This window comes from Cryptomeria japonica, chromosome 3, assembly GCF_030272615.1.
Source record: "Cryptomeria japonica chromosome 3, Sugi_1.0, whole genome shotgun sequence".
In the NCBI taxonomy this organism is placed as follows: domain Eukaryota; kingdom Viridiplantae; phylum Streptophyta; class Pinopsida; order Cupressales; family Cupressaceae; genus Cryptomeria; species Cryptomeria japonica.
The window spans coordinates 944,008,968-944,021,928 of NC_081407.1; positions in this window are offsets into that span (position 1 = coordinate 944,008,968).

A 12,961-nucleotide genomic window follows, 5' to 3' on the forward strand; every position below is an offset into this window, starting at 1 on the left:
CCAATACAAATGCAATGTTTGACCACATTTAAACAAATAATTGAAAAATCCCTAAAGTGTGAGAAAGGACTAGTAGAACAAGGTCTCATAAAATATGGCAATAACAACAACAATGATAAAATCAAATTTTGGTTGAAAAATAAAAATGTGATCAACGATGGTGTTGTAGACGCCCGTATAGTGAACAGAACTCAACCGATTTTATATTTACAAGGTCCAAGTCAATCATTTAGTCCACACATAGAGAATAACACTGTATCGACCAATGTAAATGTTGTGCAAACTATGAACACAAAATTTCCAAGGGTAAATGCTCTGAAAATGAATTACACACTGTAGCGTCGTAAATTGTACGCACTTGCTAGGGTGGTACAATTTCACACCTAGTTTAGCACCCGCCTTGGCACATTTTGTATTTTGCATTGCATTTCCCCTTTAGCACTTAATTAATTAAATTAATTAGGTCTAAGGTCCTATTCTATCATTTCCTACATCATAAAGTTGGGCCCTTTCATTAAAGTGTGCCCTTTTCATTTTATTCCTCCAATACATCATTTAATCAAAAACCCTAATTAGGTCCTATTTTGAACTTGGGGGCTTGATTTCGGGGGTCAAAACATCTCAAAATCACCTGTAACTTTGGGATTCTCTCTAAAATCATCATATCCGACAGTCCTAAAAATTTGGTGAAAAGTTGTTGGGACCATGGCGCCCGGAGTGCAACATGGTCCCGGACATTTTTCCCGAAATATTAGGAGCGCGATCCAATCATAAAATAAGGCTTAACCTCAAGAAATTGGTGGGAGATTCAATCTCTAAGTCGGCCTAAAGTCGAAATTAAGACCTAGGGTTTCATATATAAGAGCTCTCTTTCTTCATTTGAAAGGATCCGAATTTTGGTTTCAGGGACCTTCTATGCAGTGAAAGAGCAGATCTTTGAAGACTTCAACAACATTCAACATCCTTCTATCAAGCATTTATCAATTTCATTCATCCATTTAGGGCTTGGAAGACATTGAAGAACAATAGGAGATTACCGACTGAAGATTGGCTTGTACTCCTCCCTTGAGGGTTGGGTATGATTTCATGTTGTTTTCATGTCTTTGCATAAGCTTCAATATATCCTTTATTCATGCTTTAGATCACTTTGCATCTTGATTTAGAGCATTTACATTATCATTTACAAGCAATTAGGGTTTACTTTCTAGGTTGCTCTAGTTTGCTTTCTTGCATTTTAGGACCTTGCACACACACTAGGTCTGCACACACAATACATTTTACAAAACAACTTGGCTATTCATGGAGGTGGAAATCACCGAAGTGGGGGTTTGACTAAGGCAAAACCCTATATAGCCGCCCAAACACCTTTTTAGATATAAGTGCAAGTTTCAGAATTCGGACGACGCCACAAGTTGCAGATCTGAAAGAAGCAGACTGAGACAGACCTTCCCACCAAATCTCAGAGCAAAAGACCAGGATAGGGGCGTGGGGCGCCTTGGTCCTGCCAGGACAGGGGCGCTGGGTGCCCTGGTCCCTGGGGCAGGGGCGCTGGGCGCCCTGGTCCTCCTGACAGACAACATTTTCAACATTTTTGACAGCTTTTCCAAAGTGCAAAAACAACAGTTTTCGGAGCAGTTTCAGGGGCAGAATCAGGACAGTGGCGCCCGCGCCCCCGCCCCGAACATTTTCAGTCAGATTTTAACTCCAGGTACGCATTTACATTCTTGTCTTATCCTTGTGTTTACAGCTTTCCATTGTTTAAGTTCAATTCTGTAATCTTGTTATTAGTTCATACTTACACTTTGGGGTTAGGGATTGAACTTGCATCATTTCATCTTTCAATTACAACAAAGGAATAGAAATCCTAATAGGTAGCCCATGGCTCTCTCTTCCACAAAAAGAAGTAGCCAATTGTGTGATACCTCTAGGCTCTTTCGTATTCCACAAGTGTGTGGTTGAAAGTGAGATTAGGGCATGTTTGCTTAGTGTCACTTTTTCCCCCACACATTTTGGTGAACCCGACGTGAATTCCAATCTTCTCTAATTCCAATTTTTCAAATTTGAGTGTTTATGCTATTTCAAAATCAAATTTGTATTTACAAGTTTTAATCTCTTGCAAGATTCAAAAATCTAGAGGAAATTTTTGCTAAAACCCTAATTTTTCAATTCAAAGTTGAACTTGTGGATAGCGTAATTGGGATCAATAATTTCAAATCTGATTTAGGAACTCATTGAATCATAAATTTCATTTTCTAAATCTACATTCTAAGTGCTTGCATTGGTTAAAATTAAACATTTCCTTCTATTTTGCATGTGTTATCATTTGAAAGAGGAAAATTGTTGTCATGATGCATTCATTTCATAGATGTGATAATGGGTTAGCTTCCCTTGTTTCAATTTTCCTTCTCCTAAAGAACCTCCCCCCATCTATAACAACATTTTAGTGCCTAAAAGAGTTGCTACCAATCCCTTTGAGACTCTCCCATGCTCTAAGGATGAAGACTTTAAGAGTGATCTTGACAACTCTCCTAAAATGTGCCCTTCCTATTTAGCTATCCTAGAGGAAGAGAATGATATCATAAACACCTTTCTTAATGTTACTTCACCTTCCCTACATGATTCCTCTCTAAGTGAAAAGGTATTGATGGACATAGACTTATTTTCTCTTAAAGTTGGTCCTTCCAATGGGGGCATGTTGGTGCAACAAGAGGTTATGAACACTTCTTTCAAAGATCTCCTTCCTAAGCATGAATCTTTGGAGAAATATGTTCATGTTCCTCCTAAAAAACACTCCCTTCATGAGGATCCTTTTGTGCAAGAAGATGACATTATCCCTACATTTCCTAGTGATGGCATTTCCTTTTCCAACAAAATTCCCACTAGAGATGATGAATTAATGATAAATGCTTACCCTTCTCCTAAAGTTTGTCTTACCCATAAGCATCCCTTAGAGAAAGAAGATGAAATAATAAGCAATTTCCTTAATTTTCTCTCCCCTAAATATCATATTGAACATATTTTGAGGAAAGAGGATGAGTTTAACACATCTATTGATGCTCTCCCTCCTAAGGATGAGGAATTAATAAACAATGTTATCTTCTCTCCCGAAATTGACAATACTTCAAACATTCCTTTCAACAACTTCACTATTTGGGACGAACCATTAGAAGAAGGTGTAGATTATTCTCTCTCCCTTGATAATTTCTCACCTTCCTTGAATCTCAATTATTCTCCCTCTAAAAATAAAGCATCTCCCTCTCCTCAACTTGGTTCTACTCATAAGGAAACCCTAGTTCAAAGCAAGATGGTTAACATCTCTTTCAAAGATCTCCCTCTCAAAAGTGAGACTTTAGAGAGTAATGTTGATCCTTCTCCTAGAGAGTTTATTCCCCATGTAGATCCTTTGATGATAGAGGATGATATGACCTTTCCTAGTATTACTCTCCCTACTAGAACATCAATGCCTATTCCTTGTCTCTCTCCTAAAATTGATTTAATCCATGATAAGATTTTAGTGCAAGAGAAGACTATCAATAATTCTTCCAACACTTTTGTTCATTCCTCTAAACCATCCTCAATCAATTTGATACATGTGAATGAGACACCTAACAAACCTCTCTTCACTGTCCAAGGTGCTTGTCCTTCTCAAAATTCTCAACCTTTAAATAAGCCTATCTTAGTGGTTCAAGGTGGTTATGCTAATGATTCTTTTTTCACTCCTAAGAAACCTATTATTACTGTGCAAGGAGGTTATTTTTCTAAGAGCCCTTATGAGTATGCTAAGCAACTAACTAGAGAGAGTTACCATGCGGTTGCCCATACTTATAACACAAGAAACAATAGGCAACCTAATCCTCCTCTAGTTATCCCAACTTCACTTCTTCCTTCCCAACCTATTCTTCCTCAAGCTCCTCGTATTTCACAAGTTCTTGGTAAGGAATATGATCTCATAGAACAACTTAAAACTACTCCGGCTAAGATATCCCTTTGGGATTTGATTCAAACTTCTTCCACTCATCATGGAATGTTACAAGATGCCTTGAAAGATTTGAATGTTCCTCCACCGAATACATCTAGTAATATAGCATCTTTAGTTAACTCGATGATGAATCCTAAAGCTCAAATTGTGTTTACTCAAGATGAGTTGCCTACTAGTGAAATTCAACATCAACATGATCCCTTGATGATTGTGGTTATCATAAATGACACTGCTATAAGACGAACACTGGTAGATAATGGCTCTGGCCTTAATGTGTGTAGCATTAATCTATTGCATAAGATGAATGTGGATACATCCCTTATTGAGCCTGACTCTCATCCCATTCGAGGTTTTGATAATGTGGCTAAGTCTTCATTAGGTATTATCACCTTACCCATCACAGTGGGACCTGTTACTTTGCCTACTCCTATCCATGTTATGTCAGGAAATCTAACATACAACTTGTTATTAGGGAGACCTTGGATTCACAGTATGCAAGCTGTCCCCTCTACATTGCATAGACAAGTTAAATTTATTTATAACAATAAGACATATACCTTGATAGGTGATACTAATCTTTAGGCTTGTTTGCAAACATCTACTTCCAAAGGGAGTTCTTCTAAGCCTTCCTCTTCTAGTGATGACTCATTAAACAAGATACCTATGGATGAATCATCACCCTCTAATAATCAAAATTCTTTGGATGAGTCTAAAGCTCCTAAAGAAGATCCTTCTCGACTTGAGTTTACACATGAAAAGGCTTTTGATCCTGAGAAGGTTCTCGCAGAAGATGATTGGGGATCTCTTGATTTTAATCCCACCTTTGTAGGTGAGTATAGGGTTCCTCCTAGAGTGCTTAAAGTTAAAGAGAAGGAAGAAACTAGAGATCAATCAGTCTTACTTGAACCTATGAGCAATAATTTTGTGGCCGCCTCTCAAACTTCTTCTCCTCACACCTCTAATTATGAAGAGTTTGATTCTTTGTCTTATGAAAAACCACCCTCTCTTCCTGAAATGGCTGATCGTTATGGTCGTGGTTTTCGCATTTTTGCTAAGCATGGGTATCATGGAAATGGTTGTGGTGCTCATGAACAAGGGATAAAAGTTCCTCTAGAGACTAATTTTCACAATTATGCCTGTGGACTTGGCTATAATCCCTGCAAACACACTAAAGCATCTAAAAGACCATCTCTCAATGTGAATGCTATATTTAGTAGTGATGATGATCTCACTTCAACTAAATCATCTTCTACTTCTATCAACTCTCATTCCCCTCATAAGGAAATCTTGGCGATGAATAAATCTCTTTATGACTCCCCTCAAATTTCTAAATCCACTTATGAATCTTTATTTCCTATTCATCATAAAGTCCTTTCCTCCAAGGATAAGGCTCTAATAAATTACACTCATCCCTCTCCTAAGATTTCTTGTGACTTTTCTTGTTCAATTTTTATCATTTTACACATGTTTTTGATCTCACTTATAGTTGAGCATTTAGCATGTCATATTCAAATACCTCATTCAATCCATCATGTCTTTAAATAACATTAATGGCTATTATGTTGCTCATCATTATGTGACATTGGTAGCTCATTTACTGGGGGCTCATTGTCATTCATGATGGTACAATTTCAAGTGCAATCATATTTTTGAAGCAACATAATAGCCTAATTTTCTATGTTATTTCTTGTTCCTATGGGGACAAGAGTGATTTCATACATATCTTCTTTTTCTTATGTCCGAATCTCTTCCTAGAAGATTGTGTAAGTCCTTCTCATTGTCCTTGGGAGGCAATGATCTTTCCTTATTTTTATCTAAGGATCCACTTTTTCCTATTTCGTGGATGGTGTGAAATTTATTACTTGATGTTATTCCTTGTATGCATTTGTTGTTGTTTGTTCAAGGATTCTCTCTTACAAGAGGTGTAAGTCCTTGACTACAACCTCTTTTGCACTTGGTAAAATACATCCATAATGAATTCACTCTCCCAATTGGGTTAAAAGGAGCGTCATCCTTCATTAAGAATCACTTTCACCTCGCAAAAGAAGGAAGTATTGCATTCTTATTCTCTTCTTTGTCTTATTCTAGAAGATGTTATATTTGTCTAAGACAGTTCCTCTCGGGGATAGGTATCTTTTATACAAAGATCTCTTCTCCTTTAAGGATCTCCTTTACACATACTACAAGATATCCCTTTTTCAACTATCTTATCCTTGCTTAAAGAGTGCAAAACTCCCTTGCTTGGATCTATGACATTGTTGCATTTTTGGGGTATCTTCTTTTGTGATGAAGGTAGGTATCCTTGTTCTACTTTGCTTATGACATAAACATTACACTTTTTGAGCAATGGGTCATTCTTGGAACCAGAGCACAGACTCTTAGAGCGAGATGTCACGCTTTTGTACTATACATATACAGGTTGTAGCATACTCGAGCATAGACTCCTATGAGGTGCTTCTAACCTCCCTTACACACACATGCATGAGGTTGAGTGGAACTAGCGGCATAAGGCTAGACTTTCTCACTCTCCTCCCTTACATGGATCACCTAGACAGACTCTGGGGGCTAGTTTTCCATGTCCTTTTTCCCATGGATCACCTAGACAAGATCTAGGGGCGAGAAGTCCATGTTTACATCCTTCATCTTGTGTTAGAGAACTCTCAAATCCTCATACTCTTTGTTGTGTTGGAATTGAGATGTAGTCCTCTTTCTTACCAAATGATTCTCCATTAGTTTTTGATCTCATATCAAATCTTCTTGTGATCATTTGTCATCAATTTTCTTTAACAATTCGAAGTGGTAAACATGATACCCTGTTTCAACTCACTAAAATTAGCAAGCCGAAACAGGGGGGGGCATATAGCTACCCTCGAATTTTCATCACCTTCCTTAGTAAGCATTAGGTGATTTTGTGATCTAACGTGTGTTTTGTAGGGTGCGGTTCCTAACTGTGTACTGCAGATACCGCTGGGGGCTTCATTTGACAGACTTATGGATATATCCTTTTTCAAATAATGTTTACTTTTCTATACTTTAGCTTGCATATGCACGTAGTGTTCATATGACTGCTAAAGTGGGGGCTAAATGTAGCGTCGTAAATTGTACGCACTTGCTAGGGTGGTACAATTTCACACCTAGTTTAGCACCCGCCTTGGCACATTTTGTATTTTGCATTGCATTTCCCCTTTAGCACTTAATTAATTAAATTAATTAGGTCTAAGGTCCTATTCTATCATTTCCTACATCATAAAGTTGGGCCCTTTCATTAAAGTGTGCCCTTTTCATTTTATTCCTCCAATACATCATTTAATCAAAAACCCTAATTAGGTCCTATTTTGAACTTGGGGGCTTGATTTCGGGGGTCAAAACATCTCGAAATCACCTGTAACTTCGGGATTCTCTCTAAAATCATCATATCCGACAGTCCTAAAAATTTGGTGAAAAGTTGTCGGGACCATGGTGCCCGGAGTGCAACATGGTCCAGGACATTTTTCCCAAAATTTTAGGAACGCGATCCAATCATAAAATAAGGCTTAACCTCAAGAAATTGGCGGGAGATTCAATCTCTAAGTCGGCCTAAAGTCAAAATTAAGACCTAGGGTTTCATATATAAGAGCTCTCTTTCTTCATTTGAAAGGATCTGAATTTTGGTTTCAGGGACCTTCTATGCAGCGAAAGAGCAGATCTTTGAAGACTTCAACAACATTCAACATCCTTCTATCAAGCATTTATCAATTTCATTCATCCATTTAGGGCTTGGAAGACATTGAAGAACAATAGGAGATTACCGACTGAAGATTGGCTTGTACTCCTCCCTTGAGGGTTGGGTATGATTTCATGTTGTTTTCATGTCTTTGCATAAGCTTCAATATATCCTTTATTCATGCTTTAGATCACTTTGCATCTTGATTTAGAGCATTTACATTATCATTTACAAGCAATTAGGGTTTACTTTCTAGGTTGCTCTAGTTTGCTTTCTTGCATTTTAGGACCTTGCACACACACTAGGTCTGCACACACAATACATTTTACAAAACAACTTGGCTATTCGTGGAGGTGGAAATCACCGAAGTGGGGGTTTGACTAAGGCAAAACCCTATATAGCCGCCCAAACACCTTTTCAGATATAAGTGTAGGTTTCGGAATTCGGATGACGCCGCAAGTTGCAGATCCGAAAGAAGCAGACTGAGACAGACCTTCCCACCAAATCTCAGAGCAAAAGACCAGGACAGGGGTGTGGGGTGCCCTGGTCCTGCCAGGACAGGGGCGCTGGGCGCCCTGGTCCTCCTGACAGATAGCATTTTCAGCATTTTTGACAGCTTTTCCAAAGTGCAAAAACAACAGTTTTCGAAGCAGTTTCAGGGGCAGAATCAGGACAGTGGCGCCCGCGCCCCCGCCCTGAACATTTTCAGTCAGATTTTAACTCCGGGTACGCATTTACATTCTTGTCTTATCCTTGTGTTTACAGCTTTCCATTGTTTAAGTTCAATTCTGTAATCTTGTTATTAGTTCATACTTACACTTTGGGGTTAGGGATTGAACTTGCATCATTTCATCTTTCAATTACAACAAAGGAATAGAAATCCTAATAGGTAGCCCGTGGCTCTCTCTTCCACAAAAAGAAGTAGCCAATTTTTTGATACCTCTAGGCTCTTTCGTATTCCACAAGTGTGTGGTTGAAAGTGAGATTAGGGCATGTTTGCTTAGTGTCACTTTTTCCCCCACACACACACCTCTAGGGGAACCTATTGAATCAATGTTTAAAAAGTTGATACAGACAAACATGATCACTTTACCAAAAGTAAGAGTATATGAACCAAGTCCTTTCAAACCTACATGGTGGAATGATAGTGATTTATGTGAATATCATCATACTAAAGGTCACAAAACTGCAAGTTATTATAAATTGAAAAACTAAATCCAAGACATGATCGATCAAGGTGACATCATGATTGACACCAACAAAACTTCAGCAAACATGAATCATACCATCTTTAAGATCCATTTGTCAAACATGACAAAGGGAAGGCATCTACATCAAGAACATAAGATAATATAGCTAACTACACAAAAGTCTCCTACGACTATACTATTCATGCCATTAGCTTAGGAGATGTAGTAAATGATGATTCAAAAGAAGCACTCGATAATGATGAGAAATATCAAGAGACTTACAACGATGATTACCAAATTTACATGCTGTCAGAAGCACCAAAATATGATGAAGACAAGAATCTCTGTCTTATGGACTGGGGGCATGAAGAACCGTTCCACTCAGGATGGTGTGTAGATGAACTTATAGCACATATCATGGATGGCAGACTTGCACATGATGACTGTATGGAGGGATATGAAATAAACCTTGATAACAAATCATATGTTACATGCAGTTCCTTCACAAGAAATGATACAGTGGCTACAACCACGATAACTCCCAGAGACAAAGATTGTGCAGCAGTTACTCATGGATCTAGAGTAACTTTACAAGGAGTACCATCAAACCCACCACTAGCAGTAGGGACCTATAATATTGTTGAGCAACTCAAGAAAACCCCGACACAGATATCACTCTTTGAACTATTATGTATATCACCAACTCATAAAGCTATCCTGGACAAAGCACTTCAAGATTCAGTAGTTGACAGAGATATAAATGAAAATTCCTTCCAATCCATGGTGGGGAATTTGGCACAGGGTACCCATATTGCATTCACAAAATAAGATATTCCTAGTGATAGACTTCTCCATAATGACCCGCTACATCTACAAGCTTACATACATAAAAGAAGAATCAGAAGAGTACTTATAGATGGAGGAGCCAGTCTTAACATTTGTACATTAAAGCTGGTTAAGGCATTGGGATATTTTGAGCTTCGTATTGATCCTTCAAAAAGAATAAACATCAAAGCATATGATGATGAAGAGTATCCCTCAAAAGGTATAGTTACGCTATTAGTGCAAATAGGACCTATAACAACAAAGGTTACTTTTCAAGTGTTGGACAGAGAGCTAGGGTACAAAATGTTATCGGGCCGCCCATGGATTCATACCATGCAAGTTATACCATCAACATTTCATCAATGTGTTAAATTCTCGTACAATGACATTGAAATCACCATAAAGGGTGATCCAAATCCATTCCAACATTGTAATCCCTTGAAGGAAAGTGTAGATAACCAGGTACCTATTAATCAAGCAACACCCCTCACTACACAATTTGAGTCATTAACAATCACAGAAATATAGAAGAATGTGTCTAAAACATCTTCTTTGTAGATTAAGATGTTGGTTGTGGGGAATAATCTATTTCAAGTAGCTCAAGTAGCTCAAATGGAAAACAATTATCTCTATCTCCACGGTCTTTTGGGAAGCCTCAAATCATAGTAATACAACAAGACAAAGGAAAAGAAATAGTCAAATACTTAGATTCATGCTCCTTCATTAGGTGGGGAGATTTACAAGAAGAATCTCTGAATGAAGATGTCAATCATTGGATATATAGAGAAGAAGATGACATGACAATACCCAGGTTACATTTAGATTAGTATGGAAATGGATTTAAGATACTACAAAAACATGGGTATGATGGTACCACAGGCTTGGAATTGGAAAACCAAGGGAGATTAGAACCCGTTGTACCAAACAAAAATCCAAAGAATGAAGGGTTAGGATATAAACATGTACCAAATATAACAAAAGCAAGACAACATACATTGGATATACTGAACAGATCCAGGTTACCATCAAAATACATATCTCAAAGTCAGTCATCAACACAAGCATTTCCTTCTTCATCTCAGACAAGCAAGAAAGTACCGACATCACCTAGTATGGAATCAGATGGTGAAGATATGAGACAACTTCTATAAGAACCTAGCACTAAGTCACCCAGCAATACAGTATCCGACACATCTGCACAAGAAAATATGGTAACAGACACAAGCTTAGCACCAGTAAATGAGCCTAATCCTTGGTTGTGTTAGGTCCCAGAGACAACTGAGAGGGGGGGGTGAATCAGTTGTCAAATAAATTTAAACCAAAAACAATTTAACCAACTTAATGCTTAATACCGGTAAACCAGTTCAATATGTCGGTAGACAGTTTGTTATACCGGTGGATAGATTAACAGATAAATGCAATACCGGTAAAGATTAATGCATGAAAATAAAAGACAAAGTCATCCACAACACATAACACCAATGTTTGTACGTGGAAATCCTGTAAGGGGAAAAACCACGGTGGGAAACCTTACCCACAATCAGATGATACTACTGTAGATAGTAAGTGTACATAAATGGGGTTTGCACATGCAGAAAGGCCAACCGCCTAGAGCTCACTGCTCAAACACAAATTGGGAGTCACACTGACTACAGTTGGATGGTTAAATCCAATAAGAATGTTCTGCTCAAAATAGCATCTTCATATGCTGGATTTAGTACTGGTGTAATGCTAATATGCTTTCACAAAAACCTAGCTTCACCTTCAAATGATGTCTGCGTGTATAGCTCTACTTAATCTCGCATATACCTTCACAAAAACCTTCTTCGCATTCCACATTTGATCTTACAAATAAGATCTTACATTTATACAATAACCTAAGACCAATTTTAGTAGGCTGGCTCTACAAGATATTACAATAAAAACATTTTACAAACAATATAATATCCGATGCAATAACCGATTGAACATGTTGGCTTAATGCATTTACAAAAATAATTAATCATCTCCATAGCGTGCCATGTTGATCTGGAAAAGATAAACCTTCCAGTGTAACCCTAGACCTATTTGCCGATAACACCAAATATGCAACTGTGAATATACCAATGAACAAAACTCTAGGTCAAGATGTCCAAACAATGTCTTCGACATAACCATGTGTCTTCCATATCATTCCAAGTGTCGGTGATCATTATATCTTGTCCGTGTATCAGATACCAGTAACTATGCAATAGTTACTTGCTTGCCGATGAATGGGATCTCCAAAGTGCTAGTGTTTTAGTCTCTACTAGTGGTGGTATGACTCCAAGCTGATCTCTGAGATATTCAAAAGTCTCCTTAGGCAAAGGTTTAGTGAAAATATCTACAATCTGCTCTTTAGTATTCACATAAACCAGTTTTATCTCCTTTACTTCAACATTTTCCCTTAGAAAATTTAGTTTGATAGAAACATGTTTGGTTTTAGAATGTAATACCGGATTCTTAGATATATCAATTGCTGCAATGTTATCACAATAGATAGTAATAGGTTCCTTACATTTTACCTTTATGTCTTTCAACATTTTCTTAAGCCATAGTACCTGTGTACAGTTAGTTGCTGCTGCAACATATTCTGATTCTGCTGTTGATAAAGATGTACAACTTTGTTTCTTACTCAACCAAGAAACTAATCTGTTTCCAAGAAATAATGCTCTGCCAGTGGTGATTTTTCTATCATCCACATCTCCTACCCAATTTGCATCTATGTATGCACATAATTCAAAGTTTTCATCTCTAGGATACCATAATCCAAGATTTATAGTGCCTTGTAAGTACCGGAAAATCCTTTTTACTGTTGATTCATGATTTTCTCTAGGATTACTTTGAAATCTTGAAACAATACATACTGCATTCATAATATCAGGTTTGGTTTGTGTCAAATACAGCAAACCTCCTATCATAGATTTGTATCTAGTTGGATTAACAGGTGTAGATTCATCCCTTTGTGATAATTTGTCATTTGTTGTCATAGGTGTGCTTATCAATTTAGAGTTCTCCATCCCAAATTTCTTTAGCAACTCTTTTAAGTATTTGGATTGACTCAAGAATATACCTTTATCAGTTAGTGAAATCTGCAATCCTAAAAAGAATTTTATTTCTCCAATCATAGACATTTCAAATTCTTGTTGCATTTTAATAGAAAATTCCTTACATAATCCATCTTCTCCTCCAAAGATTATATCATCAACAAATACTTCTATAATCAATATGTCATCATTAGTTAAT